Source organism: Pectinophora gossypiella, chromosome 22, assembly GCF_024362695.1.
Source record: "Pectinophora gossypiella chromosome 22, ilPecGoss1.1, whole genome shotgun sequence".
Taxonomy (NCBI): domain Eukaryota; kingdom Metazoa; phylum Arthropoda; class Insecta; order Lepidoptera; family Gelechiidae; genus Pectinophora; species Pectinophora gossypiella.
In genome coordinates this window covers 1,383,406-1,409,798 of record NC_065425.1, presented here as the reverse complement: position 1 = coordinate 1,409,798, position 26,393 = coordinate 1,383,406, and the positions used below count along the sequence as shown (strand labels likewise).

The window sequence follows — 26,393 nt, the reverse complement described above, 5'->3', positions numbered from 1 at the left end:
AGTGAGATGGATGTATGAATGGTTTTATCGATGATTTTACGGATTAGTATGCATGTATTGTAGATGTATAAGTTGTGGATGTTCATGAGTTTTGTTTTGGCGTAGATTATAGAGCTAGAGCTGAGGTACGGAAAGTGAAATAACATTTTAATAATTTTGTTTTGAGATCTTTGCAATTCTGCTAATTTAGTTCTAGACGCACTACCCCATATTTCAATTAGATAAGTTAGATGAGATTTTACTAATGAATTATAAATAGTGAAACGAATGGAGCGTGGAAAACAGCGAACAATACCACGGAAGGAGCCGATAAGAGAAGATATTTTTTTCTTTACGTGATCTATGTGCACTTTCCATGACAATTGATTATCTATTCTCAAACCCAGATATTTTTCGTGCTTTTTTTCTAGAAGAGGTATGTTGTTAATTGTTAGTGGTGTAAAAGAGGGAATGGTTTTGTTTTTAGCTTTAAATATTATGTATGAAGTTTTTGCGATATTAATTGTAAGTAGATTTGACTGTAGCCAGTTATGCAGGATTTTAAGATCTTTCTGTGCATTGGATATTATGTCGTGTATCGAGGACCCAAAATAAAATAGACACGTATCATCCGCGTATAAAGTTAAATAACCGGTTAGATTCAAATTTTGGACATTATTGATGTATATCAAAAAGAGAAGAGGCCCCAATATAGAACCCTGCGGCACACCAAAAGATATTGGAAGGACTGTACTTTCATAATTCGAGATCTTCACTACTTGGCGTCTGTTTTGTAAGTAAGACTTAAATATCTGCAGAGCAACACCAGCAATTCCAATTTTCTCTAGTTTTTGTAGTAGCAGGTCGTGGCTTACGGTATCGAAAGCTTTTTTTAAGTCGATAAATACGCCCAAAACAATGTTTTTTTTATCTATATTTTGCTTAATTTTAGTGACTAGATCAATTGTTGCCGCCAATGTGTTACTCTTTGGTCTGAACCCAAATTGTCTTAGTGATATAAATTTGGTTGAATCTAGATGTGCTTCTATTCGTCTATACAGAACCCGTTCCAATATCTTGGATAAAACAGGTAAAACTGAAATTGGGCGATAGTTGCCTGGGTCAGTTTTAGAGCCAGACTTGAAAATGGGACTAACTTTTGCTATCTTAAGTGAGTCGGGGAAATGACCAACGCTCAACAAGTTATTTATAGATTCAGTTAGTTTATTAACTATCAATGGTTTCATACATTTTACAGCTTTGGTATTTGTACCATCAATTCCAGAGCTAGAACTAGGGTCAAGATTGTCAATTATTTTAGAAATTTCATCTGCTGTACATGGTTTTAAGTTATTAAGTGAGATAGTATCCGATTGTATGGATGGTGAAAAGGGTGCATGATTGTATGAAAGATTAGTTTTTATTGTATTTGCCAGGATAGATCCAATAGTGGAGAAATATTGGTTAAATGCGTTACACACTTTGATTGGGTCATTAATAGTTTGGGAGTCTATGGAGAGTGTTGGGGGAACACGACTTTGTTTTAGTTCATTAGCTGATAGATGATTTATTAGATTCCAGGTTTTTTGTGGATTTTTGAGACATTTAGTGAATTTGTTATAGTAGTATGAATCCTTATTACTCTTAACTTTGTCGGCAACTTCATCTCTCTTCATTTGAAATTTTTTCTTTATCGTTTCATTTTCAGGATCGATCATTAATTGAGACCACAGCCCATTTCTCTGGCTGATACCGTGTATGATGTCTTTTTGTATCCAATCTTTTTGTGGTAAGTTCAGTATCTTTTGTTTCTTAACTTTATTCTCGTCTATGTGTTTTTTAATTGTAGCTTCTAGTAGTGTATAGTCTGGATCTAGGTTATCAATCTCGGCAAGTTTAAGTGCTTGATATAACCTTTCGTAGTCTATAGCTTCGTACGTGTGTCGTTGTTTTGATGGCGGTTTGTATTTTTTTAGCTCAAGGTAAATATGGTTGTGGTCGGACATTGACGATTTAATTATTGTCATGTTGTAGCTGTCCGTACTTAGGGCTGTGCTTACGTGGTCTATGATTGTATTTGTTTTTGGAGTTTTTCTTGTACAATAGTCTTCATCAATTTTGTTTAGTATTTTGTATCCAGCCTCTTTTAAGGTATAAGTGTATAATTTCTTATTCTTGACAGCAGTATTTGGGGATCTTGCCAACAAATCAACGTTAAAATCACCAAAGATCAGGCCTCGCTTCCGTGTTTGTAACTGGGAATCCAATGTATCCAAAAAATTTTCTAAATTTGTGTTTCCAGGGTAGTATACTACACCAACATCCAGCGCGTATTTTTTTAATTTAATCCATAGATAATTATTACCATTCCAATATAATGATAACGATTGACTGTGCTCTAGGTTATTATGAACATAAGCTGAAACGCCACCACCAGTTCTGTCAGTTCTGATATTATAATGATGTGTATAGTTGGGAATTTGGAAACGCAGTGCTTGCTCTTCAGACGAAAACCAAGTTTCGGTTATCAAAATGATGTGTATAGTGGTATTAACTGAGCGGAGAATACATTTCAGTTCGTCGAACTTTCCTTTCCCACATATACTTTGTGCATTTAGATAGTAGAAATTCAGGCGTGACTTGGTAGGACGCAGATCAGAATAATTTGATATAACTTGATAGCTTATGTTGTGGCTAAGTTTAGTTTTTACGGTGCTCAGTTTTTTGCAGCTGCTTCAATAATTTTGGGTACTCCTTTCACATACTTTATAGTAAGATTCTTTTCTCCGTTCTTCTGTCTTTGATCTAGTTCTTCCTTTAAGGTTTGCATCAACTTCTGCTGATTTGGAGTCTGGTCCGAGTACAGCTTAATTCCTTCCGGCAACTTCTTTGAACGCAATAGTTTCCTGACAGGTTCTTCGTTTTCAAAGCAGACCTTTATTCTACGATTTGACGTTTTTTTGAATTTTCCAATCCTGAATACGTTCGTGGGGGATGGTGTGTTTTCAACAGCGTCGCGTAGAATTTTATAGACATCATCATTGTCCTTATTGACGCGTTCTTCCGAGCTCCCAAGCGTCTGTTCAGCGATTCCAGCAACAATTACGTTTTTCATTCTATTGTGGCGGTCTTGAAGCTCTTTTATCAAGTCCTCGTTAGAAATCGAAGAAGATGCGGACTTACAATTTCTCAAGTCGATCTCCAAATTCTTAATTTTATTCTCACCAACTGAAACTTTTTTGTCTATGTCTGATATTTGTTTTTTTAGCGTAATCTGTTCAGTCGAGAGATGTGACGTTAATGATTTGACATCCTGAATAGCTTGCATAGTTTCAGCGTGCGAAGTTTTTATCTCCGATATCTGGATTTTCAATTCGGAAATCCCGTCACGCATTTGGTTCGTGTTTTGAACATTGGAGGCAAGTAAGTTTTCCAACATAGAAGTAATCTTAGCGATTTCAGAACGTAATTCTCTTATCTCGCTATTGCACTCATAATGACGATCATCAGGCTGCTTTCTTTTACGCACGGTGATCTGACTATCCATGGCTTCCTGAGATAATTTGGAAAGGTCAGGTTGAGATTGGGAGCCGCCTTCATTTCTTGACGGAGATCGCAACAGCAAGCTCATAGTCTATAATGCACAAAGAATTACTCACTCGTAGAAAATGAATGTGTGCGTACTGCAATCTGTAGCTGTGTTCCGCAGGTTCGCTGTTGTGGCGCGCGTACGTCACTCGTTAGTAACACAATTGTTGGAATTTCGAGCTTATAGCAATGGAAACTAAAATGAATATTGAGATACGCGAACAACTATATATTTTTAGAAAAAAGAAACACACGTCTGCTCGTGGCGAAGTCGAACACAGAATAACGAGCTAGAGTTCGGTTCAAGAGAAAGGGTCCTGTTCTATCGTGTCAAGGACACTCGAGAGTTAGTAGAGTTAGAAGTTACACTTCCATTTTCTACGTAAGTTTCTGCTTTGACCAACCATAATAATTATTACCTACTGATAAAAGGCAATATGATATTCTTAATAAACGTAATGCATAACATTATTATCAAATAAAATTCCTCGTTTATTATTATTAAATTACTTATAAGTATTTTGTTATCTTACCAACAGATAAAAGGCTATTATTTTTTATCGATTTTTAGAACTTTGTCATTGTCCACTACCCCGTATTTATGTCTCAGATTAGTCTAACGATAATTTGACTATTCATTTTTCTAACGTCAGTTGAGTGGCAGCAATGGAAATCTGTACCTAACACTCCAGTTAAAGGAAGCATGTACCTAGTAGTGGTAATTACGTAGGCACGTTACACGTAAATAACAACATTTAAAATATTAAAAAGCGTTCTCTTTTCAAAACCTGCAGTTATTATCATATCATCTTCACATGAGAAGCGTCCATTGAGCCGACTCGCGAAACTGAATGCCATCTCAAGACGCGGGCGCGGGGGGCGGCTCGCCCGGCAACTGCGCTATAACTCGCCGCGCACATAATATCTAGGGCTGCCAGATGGCTGGGAAACAGATTGATTGAGATTATTTTATAATCTCACCTGTATCTACACTGTGTGTGTGGAATGGAATAGTTATCGAGTATTAAATATGTGAAACAACTTCACTTTTTTCACTATCAAAGTTCTCATGTAAGTCCATCTTTTTGTCCGGGTTTTTTTTTTTGTGTGAAAGTGGCGGAATTATGCGCCTAGCCCTATGTTCCCGAAGTCGTATTGTAACTTGATTGAAAATTCTTGAATACTAGATTTTATTTTTACGTTTTGAGACCACGAATTCAGATGCCAAAACAAGCTAGTTAACTAAAATATTATTTTTAATTAGATGTTCTGATGATCTAAGGAAAGGAAAACTTCACCATACGTACTAAAACTACTAACTATTTATTATGGGTCAGCAAAAATTTAGTATCGATCGCCATCGACTCGCAAAGAAGAAGAAGAATAACTATTTCTACATTGCCCTAAAAGATGAAACTCTAACTTACTCAAATCATAACCCGCATAATGTCCAGTCCATTAACTCTCTGGCAACCCTACATACAACCAACAATCGCAATTATTATTAACAGATATACATTTAATGATCGTGTGTGCGGAGCGATGCCATGCGCACGCGATTGTAGCGCCTACGTCATAGCCAGTTCGTGTGATGTTTGTCTGTACCCCGTATAGGCTGGTGAATGTAAAAGCCCTGCCACACACTCGGTGGCATGGAAAGTAGCAAGGAAAGGAGACAGAGACATAGTGTGGCAAATTTTACTCATCATGCTCGCTCCATTGGCATTTTGTTATTTTTTTTATTACGTGAGTTATGTAGATTTCCCTCTTATAGCATTAGTTACTTGGTCGGACATATAGGAAGCGCTGAGAGCTCCCGTCCTGTACAAAAATTACGTCCAGTACAAAGACAAGAGGCCTGAAGGTGGGCGCGAACCAAAGCTTTTTTAACATAAAGTTATAAAAAGAAGCTCGAAGCGAGAGCATTGCCAGCAGGATTTGTTGGGCGCTAGTCGAAAGAGCTCGCAATATGTGTACAGAGTAGGCAACATCACGGCAGAGCGAGGAGCAATGTGGCAGAGCCATTACGTTTCGGAGTGGGAATAGCGGGGGAAGGGGTGCTAGCGAATGTACTATTAACTGGGATTGAACACCCTGCTGATTCGGATTGAACTTGAGACGATGAGGTTTGAAGAGCTTGAACATAAACATAGTTAATTTTAAAACTAATTTTCTTTGGATTGTGTATATTTCCAATCCTGGAACGCACTTCCGTACCAGTTAGTCTTGTATTTTAGGTATGTTAACCACCTGTCGTAGTTCAGGTGGACATGTAAATTGCGTAGTGTCTCTAACGGCATTTTGCAGTTTCTAGCTTCTTTTTTTCTAAACTTTATATTGCTTAATAACCAGGCTTAGCGAGGTAAATGCAAATTTATGCAAGCAATGGCCATTGAAAACATGGGATCGGACTAACTGGTAAGAAAAAAAAAACCTGTAGCCTAGTAGGGTTGCTATGGCTGTGAGATAATAATGCGTTCTTCAGAATTAATTGTTATTTATGCTGGCAACACAGGTATGAAAATATTATGTACATAAGAATATTTTTACATGGGAATACCGACCCGAATGACCGACGCCTCCCTCGAAAGTGTAAGAATTGTATAAAATAAATTATTTCCTTACCATATCCACGTTTCCCTAACTTTTTTTGGCTAAATGCGTAGCGAAGCCATAAATAAATAGATAACTAATGACAAGGAACAAACTGGTGTTTGAACTTGGAGGTAGAACTCTCGACCTCTCACCATCTACTACAGTCTACACAACAAAAGGCGAAATAAGTTGAATTCAATGTAAGAATAAACAATCGGTCCCGGCTAGTATTTACTTAAGTCTTAATCATTTTTGATGTAGAGTCACTAGTCTACAAACATCTAGCAACATATAGATATTAGAGTAATCAATAATACGATGAACTGTGTGAGATAATATAAAAACGATAAAACGGCCCCATATATCCACAGAAACAGAATTAAGTAAGTAGATATTTATTACCAAAACCACAATGATAAATCGACATAAACTCTTCCAAGTTGTACTGAAAAATGCGGCCACATTCTTGACATTTTTCACCATCCACCCGTGCCACGTTCGAAAGCGATTGTTGTTTTTTTTTGTTTTATCATTGGACAATGAAATAATGTAGTAGAATAAGTCCCTTTATTAATGTTATAGTAAATAACTAAGTGAATTATGTTAATTTACCGAATCAGGAGTATTGGATTAGTCTGTAAGTCTGTTTTGTTGTTAAATAAATAAAATAAATCTGACCTGTTTTGACTTAGAAGCATAGAATATATTTTTTTAAAGAGGCTTTCAACTGTCAAATGCAAGAAAAATATAAACCAAAAAATGGGCCTTTAAAAAAATGTTTCTTAAAGCTCACTCCATAAGAAGCCCATTTTGAACGGAAGGCATCCAGTCGTCATACTAACTCTGTTTCCCCCACATTTCCTATGGGGACATGAACATTGAACGTGAAATAAAACTTACTTTTTAGCCTGCGCTGCTATTTCACCACAACCTGAAACAAAATAGAAAAATAAAAATGGTTAGACGACTATGAATTTCAACTACCCGCAGTGGAGCATGCTCCATACCCTACCCCTCTGATTGTTTTTGTTTTTTTTTTTTGACGTGACTTATTGTAGATTTGCCGCAGATAGCATTAACTACTTGGCCGGACAAATGGGGAGCGCTGAAGGCTCTCACCCGATACAACGTTTAAGACAACAGGCCTGAGGGTGCCCAGTTGGGCGTGAACCTCGGCTCTGGGCCTCGTCTGAGAGGAAAAATATTTGAAAGAATTAATCTACCCTAGTGGGTCGATAGCGATAAGCGCTGAATGAGGGAAATTGTCGACCACGCTGGCGGGGTCGATATCGGGGTCCTGAAGTGTTTGGTGTCGCGAGCTGATTGGCTGCCTCTATGGCTAGAGTAATAGGGTCGTCGGGATCGTATATTATGTCTTTCGACCTGTGCCCAACAGTGGGACGTATATAGGCTGTTTAGACGTATATGTAGACGACTGTGAATGTCTAAAAAAATAGAATAGAAATTGTTTATTATAAAAGGATAATACGTCACACACAAAAACAAGACAATAACATGACTTAAAATGTTCACAAAACAATTACAAAAGGCGTAGAGGATGTTCATTAGAATGATCATATGGTGGTGTTTCAATGTCTTGTTTACAAATGTTGGAAATAAATAAGTAAAAGGACGACCTTTGCGGACCTTTGTGGTCCTTTGTAACGGCTAGATACTTTGACCTCTAAAACAGAGGTCACATCGATTTCGAAAAGATCCTTTACTAAATTACAGGAAATAATTAATCTAAGTTTAGAACGAGAAATCGATATTGAAATACATTTTCATCACAATACTATTAAACGAATTTATAAATTAATTACACGATCTTTACTGATCAATATTTACAATATTGTAATTTACTCTTAAATGAGTACTTTGAAGAACCTTTTGTACATCTTTAAACGCAGTATAAGAAATTTTGAAAGAATGAAAAATGTATTTAAACCATAAACAAAACAGTTACATAAAGTAAAGGAATAAGACTAATCAAACATAAAATAAAGAATTCAAAATTATGTTCCCATTGTACAGTACAAAACAGATGAGTGTGCCATAATATTTTTTTTTTTTCAAACTAACCTATTCATCCAACATTCAATCTTGGAAAATAGAAACGTATAATACAATCTGAGCAAAGAGGAGCGAATTCATCCCTAACTTTATAACTTGTAGCTATGTCGTCTGGGCGTCCCCGCGGGGGAAGAGTGGCCCTCTCGTCCCTATAGCCTATACCTATGGCAAGAAATACGTATAGCTGGCTATAACTATAGATGTACAAGTAATTATAAAGACGGAGCGACACTTGCAGGCGGGGCGGGCGTCTGTACGGTCCAAATGGACAATGCGCATAAAAAATCAATAAAACCGAGCACGGCCTTCGCTGAGGTCGAATGACGCCCGAGCCGGGGGAAGAGTAGGTCGCACACGTGCGTTGGGTGACTGCTTTATAGATAGAACTTTATTTGACGGGGATTGAGTAGTGTATAGATATCGTCCCCTTATAGAAAACCACGTAAGCGCCTTTTTGAAAAGTCACATTCAGATGTGATTATTAACTAAATCCTGCAATAAGCAAGCTAGTTTCAATATGGGTATTAAAGAGCGCTGGTCAGGTTGGAAGATAAAACAAAATTTTTGTAATAAAAATAAGACACATGACAAGATGAAAAAAAGATGAACAAATTACTTTTTTTATAAAACCATAGCTAACAGTAGGTTAAAAATATGTGGTCTCAATTTTTACCCGGATTGAAATTAATTGAAAGAAATCGAAGTATTGTTGAATAAAATCACATTTTAAGAGCCATGCTCTTGTCGGTGTAACATTCTCCATGCTACTTTTTTAGGGAAAAATAGAGCAGTGGTTTCCCTCTCGCCTTCTGCCCCGCAGTACTCTGTCTGCCGCGAATGGGATGGCGCCTAGTCTATTTCAATGCCGTACTAGGACTGTCCTCCGCCTCTGAATAGTACTGACAGTTACTGCTACTCTCTGTTAGGTTCCAGGAATGGTATTACCAATGATATAGCAATATCTTTTTTAAAGAAAGGCCAGGTCAAGAGTGCTCTAAACCGGCGAGTATGCATGTAGTCTTTGATGAGAGTGGAAGAAGCGAAAATGGTGTGTCAGGATCGTAATATGTGGAATCCCGTGGTCTCTGCCTACCCCAACAAGAAACAGGCGTGATCTTATGTAGTTATATATGAAATAGCAACAATGTAAGCAAGACGTTATGAATTGAGTTATTATATAAGCACCCAAGGCCATACACTCCATTCAGCAGTGACGACAGAGATAAGGAACATAAACTCCGCCACGGAAAATAAAACGTTCAACTTTGTAATATCGAATCTTCCTTTATACTTCCATTTCTCCATCGACCAACCACCTGGAGTTTCACATCTCAACGTTCCATTACAAATCTCATTTTCATTTGATCTTGGTGTGCTTTCATCTTTGCGTTTGCGCGTTTTGTTCATTGGAATTAAAATATGAAATAAATACACATAAAATCTTGCCTATTTTCCGTTGGGGTAGGCGAAAAAAAAACGAAGTTCCACTTACTACGATCCTGACACACCGCTTTTGCTTCTTTTGTTTTCTTTTTTGTTACTTTACGTTGTTTTATGAAATAAATGTTCGCTTTATAATAAGGTGAATATGAAGTAAATACCCACATGTCACCGAGCTTTCTGTTAGACCGTGATAGGTGTTGCGCCGTATCGCCGTCTATAATGGTCGAGCCAACTGTGTTATGGAAAACTGTACTTAAGATAAATTAATAACTCGCTGATGCAAGTCCGGTACCTATCGAGGTTCGATTACAAAGAACGAAAGAACGAAACGAACGAAGAAAGAACGAAAGAAAGGTAAGATTATTAAAAACCTTGTCTTAACCTCTTAAGGCCGAGATTGTCAGACACAATAGTTAAACAATGAAGTTTGGATTTAAAAAGGACTTTCGGTCTTACGACTCTAATACAACTTTAGTTTTTTTTCTTTTTCACTTCTTTATGTTCATCTTCTTTCTGTGTTTACATACGTACAAATTCATCTCTAAGTTTATTCCGTCCATTCCGCACTCTCTTCCGCAACCTTAAACCACCTATTTATGTTGTTTACTTTTAAAATATATAAATAAAGTGGAAAAGTTGACAAACTCCAGCCCACGTCCACGTTATTGTCCACAATAAGAGTACAAATTGGCGATAGTTCAAAGAGTTAAGGCCGCACATGTAGTGCCAAGAGCAATATATTTTTAGACGGCAGTGACGGGGCACATTCGTATTCGTACATAAGCGACTTCTTTCTCAGGCGCATATCCCGGGTGAGAGCCTTCAGCGCTCCCCATTTGTCCGGCCAAGTAGTTAATGCCATCTGCGGCAAATCTACAATAAGTCACGACAAAAAAAAAAAAAAAAAAATCAGGCGCATATCGACGCTGATGTCGCTAATGAATTATAATTAAGAAAAATGTAATAATAAGTGCGACATTTTGCCATATTTTTCCATGACGTCACAAAAAATAGTTTTATTTCTATAAATCTTTTACATCAATTAATGAAGCTTCCCTTAAAATAGACGAAGACACTTGTGTTGGGTTAATGCCTCGCTCTTCCAACGCAATATAGTTAGATTTACAATACAAAAGAAAAACAAAAGTTTTTTACAAACGGGTATCTGTGCCTGTGTGAAAGGCACAGGTTGCTTTTTCATATAAATTCCATAGTAATTTCGTCAGTATAGTAAAAAGTAATTGATTTGACCAGAAGAAAACTACCCTATTGTTGTAATTTACAAATGTAAGTTTTATGAAATAGGCGCCTGGTCAAATTCCACCGATTCCATCTGATTCACCATTATGTTTTCGGACGATATTTTCGAAGTTGGAGATCACCGTCAAGACGGACTTTCCTCAATATAAGTTACTTCTCGCAAAGTTTCAACATCGAACGTATCTCCGTGCGAAACGGAATCGAATTGGGTAGAAACTTGTGGAAAGTAGCCACTCGACAAAGCCTGCTACAATTTATCGAGCTTTCCCACGAACATCTGGTATTAGAAAGAGCAGATGCTAAGCTAGGGAGAAATGCCGAGTCATAGGTTAACTACGCTTAGTGCTCGACGCATGCCCTGTGCCTTCTAGAAAATTCGAGTACAACTTTTACATAACATAACACTTAAAAGTCGTAATGAAATGAAATTTATTTATAATAACAATATTTTCTTCATTGAGGCATAAAATACCTCTACAATTACAACGAATATTACAATAGAACACACGTAGAATTAGGTATAATATAGAAGTATTCATATTGTTAATACTGTCAGTCTTATTTGCTATATTTATATTATTTATTATAATAAATGTGGTACTCCGGTGGAAGTCATATCGTGAAATATAATAATCATTATTATATTGGGTTGCTTACAAATGTTACACTATACAAACCACCGAAAGACTGAATGTCTTTCGGTGGTTTGTATCCTCACTTTTTAACTATTGTTTCTGGAAATCTTGGCCGCAAGAGTATAGTCAGAGGTACATTCATGGAATGATCTTCTACCGCGTGGGTTGTAGGATGGATTACCAATCTCATCAACCCTGATGTCAGGGTTGTTATAGAGCCGCCAAAACCCAATGGCTCATGTATGTAACGACTACTTACTTTAGTAAGTAGCAGGGACCGACGACTTAACGTGCCTTTCGAAGTACGGAATGATGAACTAAGTGCCCACGCCTCTCACCAAAACTCAATTGTTTTATTTAAAAAAATATACGGTCGAATTGAGAATCTCCTCCTTTTTTGAAGTCTGTAATAAAAAAAAGCTATGTACTATATTCTGAACAATCTAAACATACCAGGGCTTAGACCAAGAGGACGACCAAAAACAAGATGGGCGGATGTGGTCAAAAAGGACCTGTATATGTGCAATGTCTCCGAGAACGACACGTCCGATAGAGCGAAGTGGAAAAGAAGTACGAAGAAGGCAGACCCCACCATCAGATGGGAATAATAAATGCCAAGGAGAGAGAGAGAGAGTACTATATTCTGAATACGTTACGAACTCACTACCCCTGTGATAAAAGTACCTTGTACATACACTATTTCCCGCCAGGTTAGGCAGAGTCCACGGAATTCCACTTAATACGATCCTAACAATAATAAACAAGTTCATATTGGGTTAGTAACATTTTTTTTTGATACGAGTGTTTAAGATAAGATATGATTCTTTATTTGCCATGAATGCAGTGTGACAGATGTTACAAAAAAATATAGTTTACAGTGCATTTAAATTACATGATAATATTAAATTTAAAATATAAAAGCTAACAATCCCATTATCGCCTCATTTTTATCCACAATGTGAAAAAATATCCTTTCTAAATACTTAAACAAACCTTTCTACATACAAGAAATAACAAATGAAACCGCACAAATTAAAAGAAAAAGTTAGAAGTAATTGTTGTATATGTTTTTATACCATAATACAATCTTCAACATCCTTATTTTATTATTTTGCTCATAATTTCTTGCTTTTGTAAAAGTTATTTACGAGCATTTCAACTGGGAAGCCGCACATTCCATTGTGGGGAAGTATTTCAAACATTCAAAAGAATTTCCTTTGATTCAATGTTTTTTCGCAAAAAACATACTATTCATTTTACATTTTCCGACTGGGTACCTTTGAGATAACAAATACAAGGGTCTCTAGGACTGGGCCACGTCACTTTTAAGGATGTTATAACTAACTGATAACGATTGAATAGATAGCTTAGGTACCTCTTAGATGCTAAATACTACTAGAAAGTGAGTGATTTACTTCTAGAAAGCAATTAGCAAGCGACCTGACAGATAGCGCCATACTTGTTGTCAAGTTTTGGGCCGATACTATTTAGTTTGCCATCGACACGATAAGAATCCAACCAACAATCGATTATTCATACATAAATCTTTACAACAGACTAAGTTAGGGGCCTTTGGCGGCCCAATAACTTAATAAAGTTGCACAGGTAGGTCATCCACCTCAAAACCCACATGATAGAAAAATAATACGTTAAGAGAAGTTCAGAATTACATAAGCTCACGACTATATCCTTTTGAGGTAGTCAGAGGTCTACGTAGAATTACACACTACATCTCATACATCATCATCATCAGCCCATTAACGTCCCCACGCACGGGCCTTCTCTATGGATGGATAGGGAGATCGGGCCTTAAACCATCACGCGGGCCCATTGCGGATTGATGGTTATTAACGACTGCTAATGCAGCCGGGACCAACGGTTTAACGTGCCTTCCGAAGCACGGACGAGCTCGAGATGAAAACTTTTTTTTTTGTGGTCACCCATCCTATGACCGGCCTCTCATACAGTCAAAAGATTTTTTTAAGTAGGCACATTTGATATCTCGGTGGCTTTTTAATGGCAATACAAAGACCGGTGGAATCCGCCAGAATCGCGCTTGATCTAAAACAGGTGGGAATTTTACCCATTACCCATTACTTCGGGACGCTGTGGGGTAATTATAACTGCCAGCAAACATGCGATTCCGACATTACTTATCCTATTGAAGTGTAGTTATAATTAAATTAGGTGTTGGAGCCTGGAATTTACGATCGAGTCCGCTTTGTACGTACTTTGGAATTCTAGCGGGCCGCAATCAATTATGTTGTGATTTATGGAATGGAAATACATACTATGGTTGTGAAAATAAGCTAATTTTTTTTAAATAAGGTTCTTAGTAAAATATGGATGGAAATAAAATCTATACATAAAAGGTACCAGCCTATCCTGTGTGTGCTCTTTGTTTAGTGATGTGATTTTATTTTTTAGTTAAATCAGGTAAATGTGATTAGTTATAATTAACCCTTTGTAGAGAGAGAAATACATACACAGGCAGTCGCTTCTGTAAAAAACCGGACCTGTGAAAAACGGGAAAATGCTAGGGGGATGATGAGAGAGAGAACTAAATATAAATTATTATTATTATTATTTATTCAATATTGTATAATGTATCTGTAATATATATGAGGTGTCCTAAAATAATATATATTTTTTTAATCATTTGTAGATATGATAACATAGAAACACAATATGACAACGTGAAGAGAGACAAAATGAACCAAAAGGTAAACAAGCTCATTGTTATTAAGAGGTTTTTTTGGATGGTACTACAGTTATAATAGATATGAAAAGCGTGGCCTTCTGATACAGGGGTTTTATCATTTAATAGAGGGTCACAACAACTAGATATTGCAACAATGTACCAACTTGGTTAATGAATAAATATTTTTCATTTTCAAAGGCACAACTTATTTCTAACAGAAATTTCTTCCAGTATGCCTGTGAGAGTGAAAGATTAACGAGAAGAATGTTTCTCTCTTTCTATCGCCTAATATATTGTCTTTGGGGGGTTTTAATGTTAACCATATTTGTATCTTTGTCAAAGTGAAAATTAAAACGAAAAAGCATCTGAATTCAGGGACTTGAACCCGCAGCTCTTGTCAAGCCGGGACCATTTTCTCTTTGGGTCTCCCTAAGCACAGTTGAGTGATATACAAACAAAAATCCTTTGCATCTTTGTGTTGAAATAAACATTTATTCTATTCTATACGTAACAATGTTGAAAAGAATTAAAAAACCTCGTAAAGAGAACATTACAACAGCGTAATTATATACAAATATTTCAGCTCTAATTGACATCGTGGAAATATTCATACGACCCGACATTTGACCCGCAGACTATCTGTTTATCTATAGGTATATTTTGCAAGTCATTATAGCATTAGGATGTATATTACAGATGGCAACATTGCGTACGCTACCCTCGGCTCTGTGGAACCGGTTCACACACACATTAGCCTGGGAGACTAAAGAAAGTTGCAGTGTCCTAGGTCGAGAGGCTGGTATATTCATACTAGTTTGGTTAGTTGTACCTAGCTATTGTTAAGTTTAGAGGTCTATCTGTGAGATTGTATCTTTGAATTCAAAATTAAGTGTATTTGTATAAATATTAGTAACAGCCTCCGCGGTCTAGTGGTTAGAGCGTCAGGCTCACGATCTGGAGGTCTGGGTTCGATTCCCGATGGGGACATGGTCGAAATCACTTTGTGAGACTGTCCTATATATATGAGATGCTTTTCAAGCTTGAATCACCTGATTGTCTGAAAAAGTAAGATGATTCCGTGCTTCGGAGGGCACGTTAAGCTGTTGATCCCGGCTATTAGCCGTAAAAACACCTTCACCAACCCGCAGTGGAGCAGCGTGGTGGAGTATGCTCCATATCCCCTCCGGTTGATTGAGGGGAGGCCTGTGCCCAGCAGTGGGACGTATATAGGCTGTTGTGTGTTGTGTGTGTGTATAAATATTAGTAGCTATTATTTTAACCGTTTTTGCAGCAATATCCCGCATCCAAGTATTTGTATGGTTGATTTCTAGTAGTGGTTGCCTGGGAGAAGAATAAGGCCGCCTATTTGCTAAACGTTAGTATGTTTTGTTTGTGTATTTAACAGGTCTTACTTTAATCTTCAATCGTATGGGCGTCCGACGTCACACACACAGATGCGCGTGTACAGTCATGAGCAATATCATGCACCCACTTTAGAACCCTGTCGCACTATCATATTGAACATTTAATGAGACCTACGGTGTAATTTGTCAAAACAGTTAATGTGACATGGTTTTAAAGTGTATACATATTAGTACTCGTGACCGTACGATAACGTCAATGTGTAGTGTCTGTGTAAAACGAGATTTTGTATGAAGTGTCCGGGGTCTGTCTAAAGTTACCAACAGGTCTGTTCCTTAACAATTTATTTATTTAATTTAATTTATTTAATGTTCGGAGAAACAACAGCTATAATTAATTTAGTAGCAACTTATGGTAAACACAGAAAGCCAATTATAGTTCCTCGCAGATAGATAGTTCTTCACGTTAACTAAAATAATCCAATAAAGCAATATTGAACCGTTTAATATAAACCCGTTTTGTCTAAACGCTGTGGGGAGAGGGAAATCAGGACATCGCAGGCACAAATCCAAATGCCACAGTCTAAGAAAATTTATAGTACGGTAGGTCGAGTTATAAATCTCAAACCTGGCGTTTTGCAAGCGTGCCTAGAACGCTGCTGTACCCGAAATTAATTAGCTGCAACTTTACAACGTATAATTTACACTACATTATACATGCGTGACGTGAAAACATTTGTTAGAACAGCTGTTAATTAAATTTAAGTTATAATGTTAACATTATAAAAACCATTGTTGATTTTCTTATCCCGTGTGGGTTGTGAGACCAATGACCGCACCAACCCTGGTGTCAAAAGTTCCTATTGAGGCGCAAAAGGGTTCTGATATGGCTCATATAACGACTACACACTTACTTAGACAATTGGGTGATCAGAACGTCATTTTTGTAATGTCCCCACCGGGATTCGAATCCGAAACGCTTTAACACTGGACCACGGACCCTTGATAACTTATCAACAATAAATTGTATATTGGGAAATTGTTTATAAAATTATAAAAAAACCTATCTACATAAAAGATATTATTATTATTTTTCTTTTAGGTATTTATTTCTTTTTGCACCATCCCGCATCCAAGTTGTTAGTAAATGGTTGTTTCCTGGTAGTGGTTGTCTGGAAGAATTTGCTCTAGAGCAATAAGGCCGCCCAAATTGTACTGTATTCATGTGTTATGTTTGATTGTTGAAATTTAGGTCGGTGCAATAAAGTACATTTGATTTATAACGTCATCATGTCCATCTTAGGACTTGCTCTGCTCACCTCGAAAAGATATGACATACGTGAAGGTATGTATGTCATTATACATACATACATAAACACCTATTTCCCACCGGGGTAAGCAGAGACTATGGAAGTCCATTTGCTTCTATCCTGACACACTTCTCTTACTTCCTCCACATTCATCAATCGCTTCATACACACACGCCGGTTCAGAGTAGATCGTACTAAACCTTTATTGCCTTCCCCCCTCCCCTTTCCACCTTCTCCCCTTTACCTTATGTCATTATACCTAAACAATTGTAATCTATGTCAAGTTGCCAACCGTTACTATTAAAATACTGACGCGTTGTTTTCACTTGTTTTTAACAGTTTGCATAGTCAACATTAAACGTATTTATTGTTATCATTTTGAAACGCCGCACAAAATGCGATACGATCATCAAACGGGCGCCGTTCGTCGAATTGGGTCGTGTACTAGGTACAAGATAACGTTACATAAACGGCCTACATACGTCCCACTGCTGGGCACAGGCCTGTCATCAATCAACTGGAGGGGTATGGAGCATACTCGACTACGCTGCTCCACTGCGGGTTGGTGGAGTTGTTTTTACGCCGGGACCAACGGCTTCACGTGCCCTCCGAAGTACGGAAAGAAGCCCTTACGTTGTTTACAGTATTTATTAATTCGCTAGATGACACGTCTGCATACCAAGAACAGTAAATAATGCAAATAATACCCTACAGCAATATACTCACGTTTCGAAATAACTGTTCACACGCTAGCTAGCTAGTGTAGTTGTGAAACCTTGCGTTTTGACGCATTACTGGTTAAATAACAATTTTGTTTGAAGAATTCGTGCTCAGCGTAACGATATCTTGGCGTTTTCGCAAACATCGGACAAGTGGTTTAGTTTTTAAATTGGATGTTTGTATTGTGTTAAACATGTTTTATTTGTAACATCTAATGTAACGTACTATGGGCTTCGTTTTACTATATTATGGCACCATATCGTCTCTGGAAAAGCAAAATTACTTAAGCGCCAAGAGGCCGTCTCGAGACAAAACCGTTTTAAGTATTTTTTTCATAACTTTTTACCCAATTATCCAATTTGGACGACGTCCACGTAAAATTACCTATCTTGTATATTTTTTAATTTTCTACATCTAATAATACATTTTATCATAACATGGACTGGTATTTTATGATATTTTGGCGCTTACGTAATTTTGCCTTTCCAGTGACGATATATTAAGCAAATCTGTACTAATTGAGCTGTTTTTTTTTTGTTTAACGGACAAATGGCAGAAGCTACTCCGACAACTTCACCTTTATACAGTCCCATCATGTTGGAGATAACTTTGTCGACTATCACGCCGTGCCCGCGTTAAGCACCTGAACGGTTCCCGGGGGACAAAAAATGACACTATGAAGCTATTCATCTAAAAAACAATATTTCTACTTGACATTGCGCACAACAGGTTTTTATAGAAGCGACTGCCTGTCTGACATTCCAACCCACGAAAGAAAATCCAGCCCAGCCTATGACAGATTAGGTCACATAATCGAAACGCATTGCTCGGAACGTGGGTTTCCTCGCGATGTTTACCTTCGCTGCTGAGCACGTGATAATCATTCATGATCCAGATGAATTCGAAAATCATTGGTTTAGGTCTCTGCTGTGGTTAAAACTTAAAACCTACGACCACACAGTGAGAGTCAAGCGTTCTTCCAACTGCGCTACGACGGCCCGAATCATTACTACTAATTAAAACAAACTCAAAAACCCGACTGCAATTGCCAGCCGCATAGAATACATTCCAATGTAATCCCCCCTTCCCGCGCGCAGTGCGTGATCGATGCGCAGGCCCACCAATAAATCCACAACGATCGGAGTATCGCGACGCAAGCGATTTATGAAACTATCCGCGATATGCTGGACCTTTACTGGCCATTTTAATGTTACGATTGTATTTTTTTTATGTCATATGCGCCCGGTTGGAATTTCGCTTGCTGTGAGGTTGCAAGTTCGAAACCCAGCACGGGCCTAAACCAATGAATTCCGAATCTTACGGACTCATGTTTGGATCGTTGATTATCACGTGCTCAGCGGTGAAGGAAAACATCGTGACGTCTCTGTGAAAAACCAGACTTCTAAATACCTTATAACTATGACATTAATAAAACGTCAAAACGGGAAATCCTTTTGTGATTTTTACTTTATTTGTCCACTGAGCGTAAGGCAAAACAAAACTGGCATGTTAGTCTATTACAATATTGATTTGAATAAAAATACCAAATTAAAAAGTAATTAACTATTAATTAACAGTAATCTACATTCAATTATAATTGCATTTCTATTATGATAGGTAATTATCAATACAGTTTACAATATTGAGGCGATAATTGCACAAAAAACTCAGGATTCTTTAACAAAAGTTGTTTCAAACCTAATATTAGCTTGTCAATCTGATTGACAATGTTATATAAAGTATTGATCAAGCATTGTTCATGGATGGACTATTATTAGACGACTGATCAATCAATGTCGAATATAACTGGTACATATTACCGTCAAGCTACTTGAAGACCGGAACATTTTGTCGGCGGTACCTTTCTATTTTAACAGCTATTAAAAAAAACTTACTAAGACCGTATTTAAAAAGTAGTGACATTCTATTTGTGAAATATTTTGTCTTGTCTATGGGTCCGAGACTTTTTGGCGGGAACGGAAACGGGACGGTTGCTTTCTTCATTGAATAATCCAAATATTCAATACGAAGTGGTGTTTTGTGGTTAATGATCGCATTAAGTTAATCGGAAAATATTCGCGACAGTGTTATTATAACGAAATATTCAATAAACTATTTTCGCTTCGCGCCAACAAGCCGCTTCATAACTCAAAAGTTTATGTGGATTTTTGAGTTAATTCGTTTGGGGTTCGGTGTAGGAGTGTGCAAAGGTGGGGGGTTAGGTTTCATCATTCATCGTCATCACTTTTCATCATTTCATTAATCATCATCATCAGCCCATTAACGTCCCCACTGTTGGGGCGCGGGCCTTCCCTATGGATGGATAGGGAGCTTCACCGCTCTCATCAAAGACTAAACAATAATTTTGGATAATGTAAACTATTATCACCTAGGTATAAACTAGGCAGAGGACAAGCCTGTATTTATGAAGTCTGTCTGAAATTATACATATTGACAATGTCACTATCTTCTATAACTATCATTGTATAATGAACAATATACGTAATAGTATAGTCTGTTCCTTTAGATTCTTTCTATGAAGACCATGAATGGAACAAGTTCATTAAACTCTAGTCATGTAAACCCGGATTAACAATCAAGTGTCTAACATTATTATTTGACCAACGACGCCTTGACGACATAAGTATAAGTACACTTGTCGTGTCCTATAGCAAACATTTGTAAATACACATTTACATAACTTATTTTTCTGATAAATGACGCGCATGCTACTTGATTAGATAGCAGCCCTTCACGTCGATAAAAACACATTGTCTTATTATTATATTATCTGGGCGGTTGGCAACAGACATTATGTAAATGCACAGACTAATTAAACACTCACATGTGTAACGAACATTAACGCCCGCTTGACGACTCGCAAATTAGGAATACGAACATCAAACGCTCATTTAAAAGCAGTAAGAGTTATTAGATTCCAAATTCAAAACGTTGCCGAGGCGGCACGTCTACAACTCCAGTTGGAAGTCGCGATAAAAACTTTCCTCCAAACTCATGTATCGTAACGACGCAAGGTCACTAACCTATTCAACGTCTACACAACACAACAAGTTCTCTAGAGACGGAAAACAGTACGAATATTGATATTGAGCCCGTACGTTTGTTGCTGGGAACCGACATGACATTGTTTACTAGACAATTGAAGTTTGCGCTGTCGTACCTGATAGGAGTCCCCTGTCGAGTCCAAACAATCCAGTGAGCCACAGGCCAGGTGCACGACAACACAGTAGGACACAAACAGAACAGTGGTGAGGAAACAATGGCGCGGGGAGCGGGGCGTCTGCGCGCGTAAAGCGGTTATCTGGCGGTGACAGCGAGCGCCGTCGCCTTCACTAACAATAATGAGGCGGCTAATTATTATTATTACTTCGCGGCGGACGCACTCGCTCGTATAGGTAGGTGGCGTAATCGCTGAATTCCATATAATCGTGGCGCACACACACACAGGCGCGCCGGCGGCGGCGTTCGCGCCACGTGGGGTGACGTCGGCGGCGACGCGCAGGTAACTATAGTGCTTGTACGCGTATCGATCTCGCGATAAATTCGATACGGTGAGCGGTGAATGCACCGCTGGCAAGCACGGGTCGCCTTTCACGCGGCGAAAACGGAATTTACGATCGGTGCACGCCTGTGATACTTGCCCGGCAAATGGTCGTGCGAAACTATCCGCGCGGCGAGTGCGCCGTACTATCGGACTCGAGCGCAGCCACGCGGACGCGCGAAGTTTCTCGAACGCCAACGGTCGAGATAACACGTGTATTTAATAAAGGCGGGAATTGCGCAATAGCTGATAACGCGTATTTATTCCACATTGTAGTAATTGAAGGTGACGCTGTGCTTGCTGTGTGCGCCGGCGGTTAGGCGTAAGCTGCACGTTCAGCGTACACTGATCCACTTTATCGTCCACCGCTGCGGTCCCAATCGCCCTAATTGACGCAAGCGTCGACGGCAATTACCACTATCGCACCTCGTTTTCGGATAACTATGCAAAGGTACAATTAAGTTGAAACAGCGAGCGAGATTAATCATCGATTCACAAACGTGGATCTGTGTGACTCAGCCTCACACGCGCAGAATGTGATCGGCAACAATCGATTTGCAAGTATAAAACGAGCGGAAACTCACACGACGACTATTATCGAGGTGGAGTGGAACGAGTTCTCTAAATTGGCCCGAGCCGAGAGCGGCTGTCATCTCACACGGAATATGAATAGGCAACACATTAAACTGTAACGTGAGGGAACGACGTGATTTAGAGCGGCGACGCACGTACTCGCCCACCTCGCATGACGCGCCTTTGTATGGCAGATAAATAGCAATCCCAAAAGAACATAAAGCAGCGGCACAATTGGGAAAACGACGCCGCAGAAAAAGCGAGTGTACGCGTCGAGCGTTCCGAAGACAAATTGGTATTTTTTTGTAATTTGCACCGAATTGCGCGGCGGCAACACAGCCCGGAAATCGGAGTGGTCGTCCAAAAATGACAAAGCGTCTGCCTGTATCAAACCGAGCGCGGCACAAAAACGTCGACGTCAACAGAACGAGTCCGTCGAACGCTAGCACTCTGCAAAAAGTGAATAATGGCGGACGGGCGACGACTCGACGCCGCACAATCGCGCTATTTCGAGACACGTTTTCCTCTTAGCAATAATACCTAGTAATAATAATAGTCTAGGCATCCTGTGCACAAACAGCGCAGATAACGATTGCTGGGCGACGCGCAATAGACGCGTGATCGTTGAGATAAACTGCGTCGATTATGATGGAAAGCGTACCACGCGGCGGTTTTGGCCGACCGAGGTGAACGACACAACACATTAATATTCATGTTGTCGAAAATTCTAAACAATGCTACATTTTCATGAGAGCGGTGAGAGAATACAACGCTCGTTTTGACGAGGTACAAATAAGTTCCACGATGTTAGAAGCCATCTCTTATTTACAATTACATGAGCTGTACAATTATGCAGCCGTTTAACAAACGCCGGCGCAGTTTTGTTCTCTTAATGGTCATTGTAGTACAGATTATAATTACGCTATAAATTCATTTGTAGCGCGTTCACCAAAACCTACATAAGTATTATGAACTGTAAACTAGTGTATTTGAGATCAAATTCTTTCACCGGTTAAACATAAGTAAATATAAAAGACACTAAGCAAACAGATGAAAGGCACATTAATTCTGAACTTCGTATGCAACAATAAAGTTAGCAGACTTCAATAAATAATGGACTTTGCTCGGCATTTCGTAATTTATGACTAAATCTTAGAATATTCATGTAAATTATATTATCTTGTTGACATTTTAATGCCATTGACTTAGGACTACTCGTATTTATTTAGAATATAGTATAGTCTTATTTTATACATAATATAATTATTCGTAATATATTAGTCGTACGGCAAATTTTCTGTTCGCCGAGCGGAGGTGAGATATAGTTCAAAGAATGTTGGCTTTGCCAGTCGGGAGGACTTCCGCCACAGTTAGCTTATAGTAGGACGCAATATAGTGTGGATGTGGCGTCTTTAGCTTTAATGTACTCCGGTTCTTGGGAATTGGAGTGTTCATAAGCTCACGACTATATCCCAATTGAGGTAGTCAGAGGTACATCCATCTATAATGTTGATGGAGTGTTCAGGCCGAGATAATATGTATTTGGTTTTATGAAGTTTTGTAAGGTGAAGTTATTCTGACTGAGGAATTACGTCCTCTGTAACACAATATAAATAACTTATTATATTATCATGAATTCAAGTCCCGTCTGGGGACTCGAAACCACTGAATTCGTTTTTAAAAGAACTTTTTTTAGTGTGTATGAGTATATACTATCTCTGCCTACCCTTTCTGGGATACAGGCATATATAATGCACTCTGTGTATATGTGGTCCTTGAGGTGGTAACCTATTGTAAGGTTTATCAAATTCATATATACGACTTCAATACCAAATATCCTGGCCATCCCAATAGCAATTATTGGCTCTGGTTTGTTTTATAAACATTTAAGTTTCTAACACTGACATTGACTTTCCCAGTTCAAAGACGTACGAAGGTCAGGTACTATAATACATTATTTTACTAAAACTTGTGCATGAAAGTTAAATACAAGTTTGTACATTCCATTAAAACTTAAGTTAAAACTGGGGACATATTTTAAAAGCTTTAGGGAAACTTTACAACATTAGCATGCGCCGTAGCCGGCAATTGTAGAACATTGTCCAATTAAACTTATTGCAGACAATGCCGAAATTTCCATGCTGTGTGTATTGCTTCTATACTGTTCTGAGAGCAAATAAAAAACATAGAACACGTTCAGCTGCTTGTCTTCCCGGGCATGTCGTAAAAACCGACAGAGGGATTGTGTCCTCTAACATGATGGACTAATGTTATGGGCGATAGGCTGATCCCTTATCACCATAAGGTTTATCATATCCAGCTTACGACATCGTATCAACAGTGGCTGCAAGTTGTCTTTGTTTACTTGTGGCTCTGCCCATCCCATTAGGGATTACGGGCGTGAGTTTATGTATGTATGTGTATATATTCCGTGCATTCCAACTGCCGTTTTCAATAATCTACTCCAACGGCCTCGGTGGTCCAGTGGTTGAGCGTTGGGCTCACGATCCGGAGTCCCGGGTTCGAATCCCGGTGGGGACATATCACAAAAATCACTTTTTGATCCCTGGTTTGGTTAGGACTTTACAGGCTGATCACCTGATTGTCCAAAAAGTAAAATGACGAGCCACGTTAAGCCGTTGGTCCCGGTTACTACATACTGATGTAAGTGCGTAGTCGTTACATGAGCCGTGTCAGGGGCCTTGGCGGCTTAATAATAACTCTTACACCAGGGTTGATGAGGTTGGGAATTTACCTCACAACCCACAAGATAGAAGAATAATCTACTGACTAAAGTAAATAATAATAATCCTGACGGGGTTGACGCGGTTGGTAATCCACCTCATAACCCACACGATAGAAGAAGTCTTACTACAGTCTTTTTGACACTTTTTGACACAAAAATCATCATTCGGTCCTAAAATGTTGTACATGATATGTTCTATATCAGAAAGGACTAAATTACCCACCCTTCATTCTTCGTTGGCAGTAAACTGACCCAGTCTCATGAAACCGTTCAGGCGAGTAGACTTACTAACACAAAAAGTGTAAACTCATCTGCAGTCCAGATATTAAGTGGACGACTTGCCGTCAAAGTACAGAAGCCAGTGTTTTGACGTTTATTAGCATAGTAATGTATCAGATTAAAGAGAAGGCGAACGTCGTGTCTTATAAGGAGGTGAAGGAATTCGTCTTTGATAGACAAGAATGGAGAATGCTACACCGACAAGAGTGGGGCTCTTAAATTAGTGATGATGATGTATCAGTCGATGATAGGCCGATCGATTTTGTTCTATATAACAATAGGTGCTCAAAACATACCTAAGTCCCCCAACTTTAATAAATCCACAGAAGGTCAGAAGTATTTGAAAAGACTTGGGAAACAAGATTATGAAATTAGAAATGGAGAAAGTTTAAGCCACTTGAGGAAGAACGCACAAATTGTTCCAAGGTTTACATTTTTAATATAAAAGATTCAAGTGATCTCTTGAGTGAAATTAATACGAAGCTCGTGGAGAGATTATGACGCTTTGCATTTTATTTCAGGAGCAGAGTGGTGGAGTATGCTCCGTACGCCCTCCGTTTGATTGAGGGGATACCTGTGCCTAGCAGAGGGACGTATATAGGATGTTTATATTTACTTATTAGAGCGACACTTATCAAAAACAGAAGTTGGATTGTGGCGATGCGTTCTTTGAAACTTATATGTGTGGATTAGGTGTGGATTAAACTAAGTACCTTTTAGGCGACGAAATTGTTGATAAAATTCTCAGAATAACGGTACCTTCCATCAAACATTTTCTATTAAATGATTACAAATAACAGCTTTCCCCGTTGGTAAAAAAGGCGTGAGTTCATGTTTCTTGTTTGTTTGTACACAATAAAATAATTTTGTATTTGTAAAAATAGCTCCACCAACCCGCATTGGAGCAGCGTGGTGGAGTATGCTCCATACCCCCTCCGGTTGATTGAGGGGAGGCCTGTGCCCAGCAGTGGGACGTATATAGGCTGTTTATGTTGTAAAAATAGTTAATTTAGCGAAACCTGGTAGGTTTGCTACGGAACCCAATTTGGGAAACGCTGATATAGGCAAGAAGCTGATAATCTTTTAACTTGCTGTTATGATAATATCAACCTTAGTACTACGTATCAAAAGTGGTTGCAAATTGTCTTCGGATTATTTATGGCTCTGCCCACCCCATTATTCAAGTTAGAAACACGGATCACCCTGTCGGTTTTAACGACTTGCTCGTGAAGATAAGCAACTGAACACCGAGCAGGCCGCCTGTTGTCCCTTTCCGTATCTGTTGTCTTTATTTCTGTATCGTGTGTCCATTGTGCTCAATAAAGTATTTTATCTATTATTTTATCTATCTAAACACGTATTTATTCGCCCAAAGTCCAACATAGTCGCGTTTAGAAGTATTTTTAAATTTCCATATCGAATATAGTCCTGTAAATGTTTACCTTCGTCAAATTGTTATGACTTCATTAGACTAAAAGCCGAAAATGACTCACTCTTGCGGGTTGAATGCTCACGTTAATTTGACTAACATACCTGTAACAAGAATAAACCATTATTGTGATATACAT

The 26,393-nt window shown here is 38.4% G+C and overlaps 1 protein-coding gene across 12 annotated transcripts in view; it reads right to left on the bottom strand.

Moving 5' to 3' along the window:
• LOC126377113 (C-terminal-binding protein) overlaps positions 1 to 26,393 on the bottom strand; it is a 144,999-nt gene that overhangs the window by 95,109 nt on the left and 23,497 nt on the right. For 11 of the 12 annotated variants that reach the window (XM_050024775.1, XM_050024777.1, XM_050024784.1 and 8 more), the window contains exon 2: positions 7,063 to 7,093. The gene's annotated coding sequence lies outside the window, so the exon portion shown is untranslated. Of the gene's footprint in view, positions 1 to 7,062; positions 7,094 to 20,846; positions 21,338 to 26,393 lie in introns of those variants that run through there. The other variant, XM_050024780.1, reaches the window with a different exon arrangement.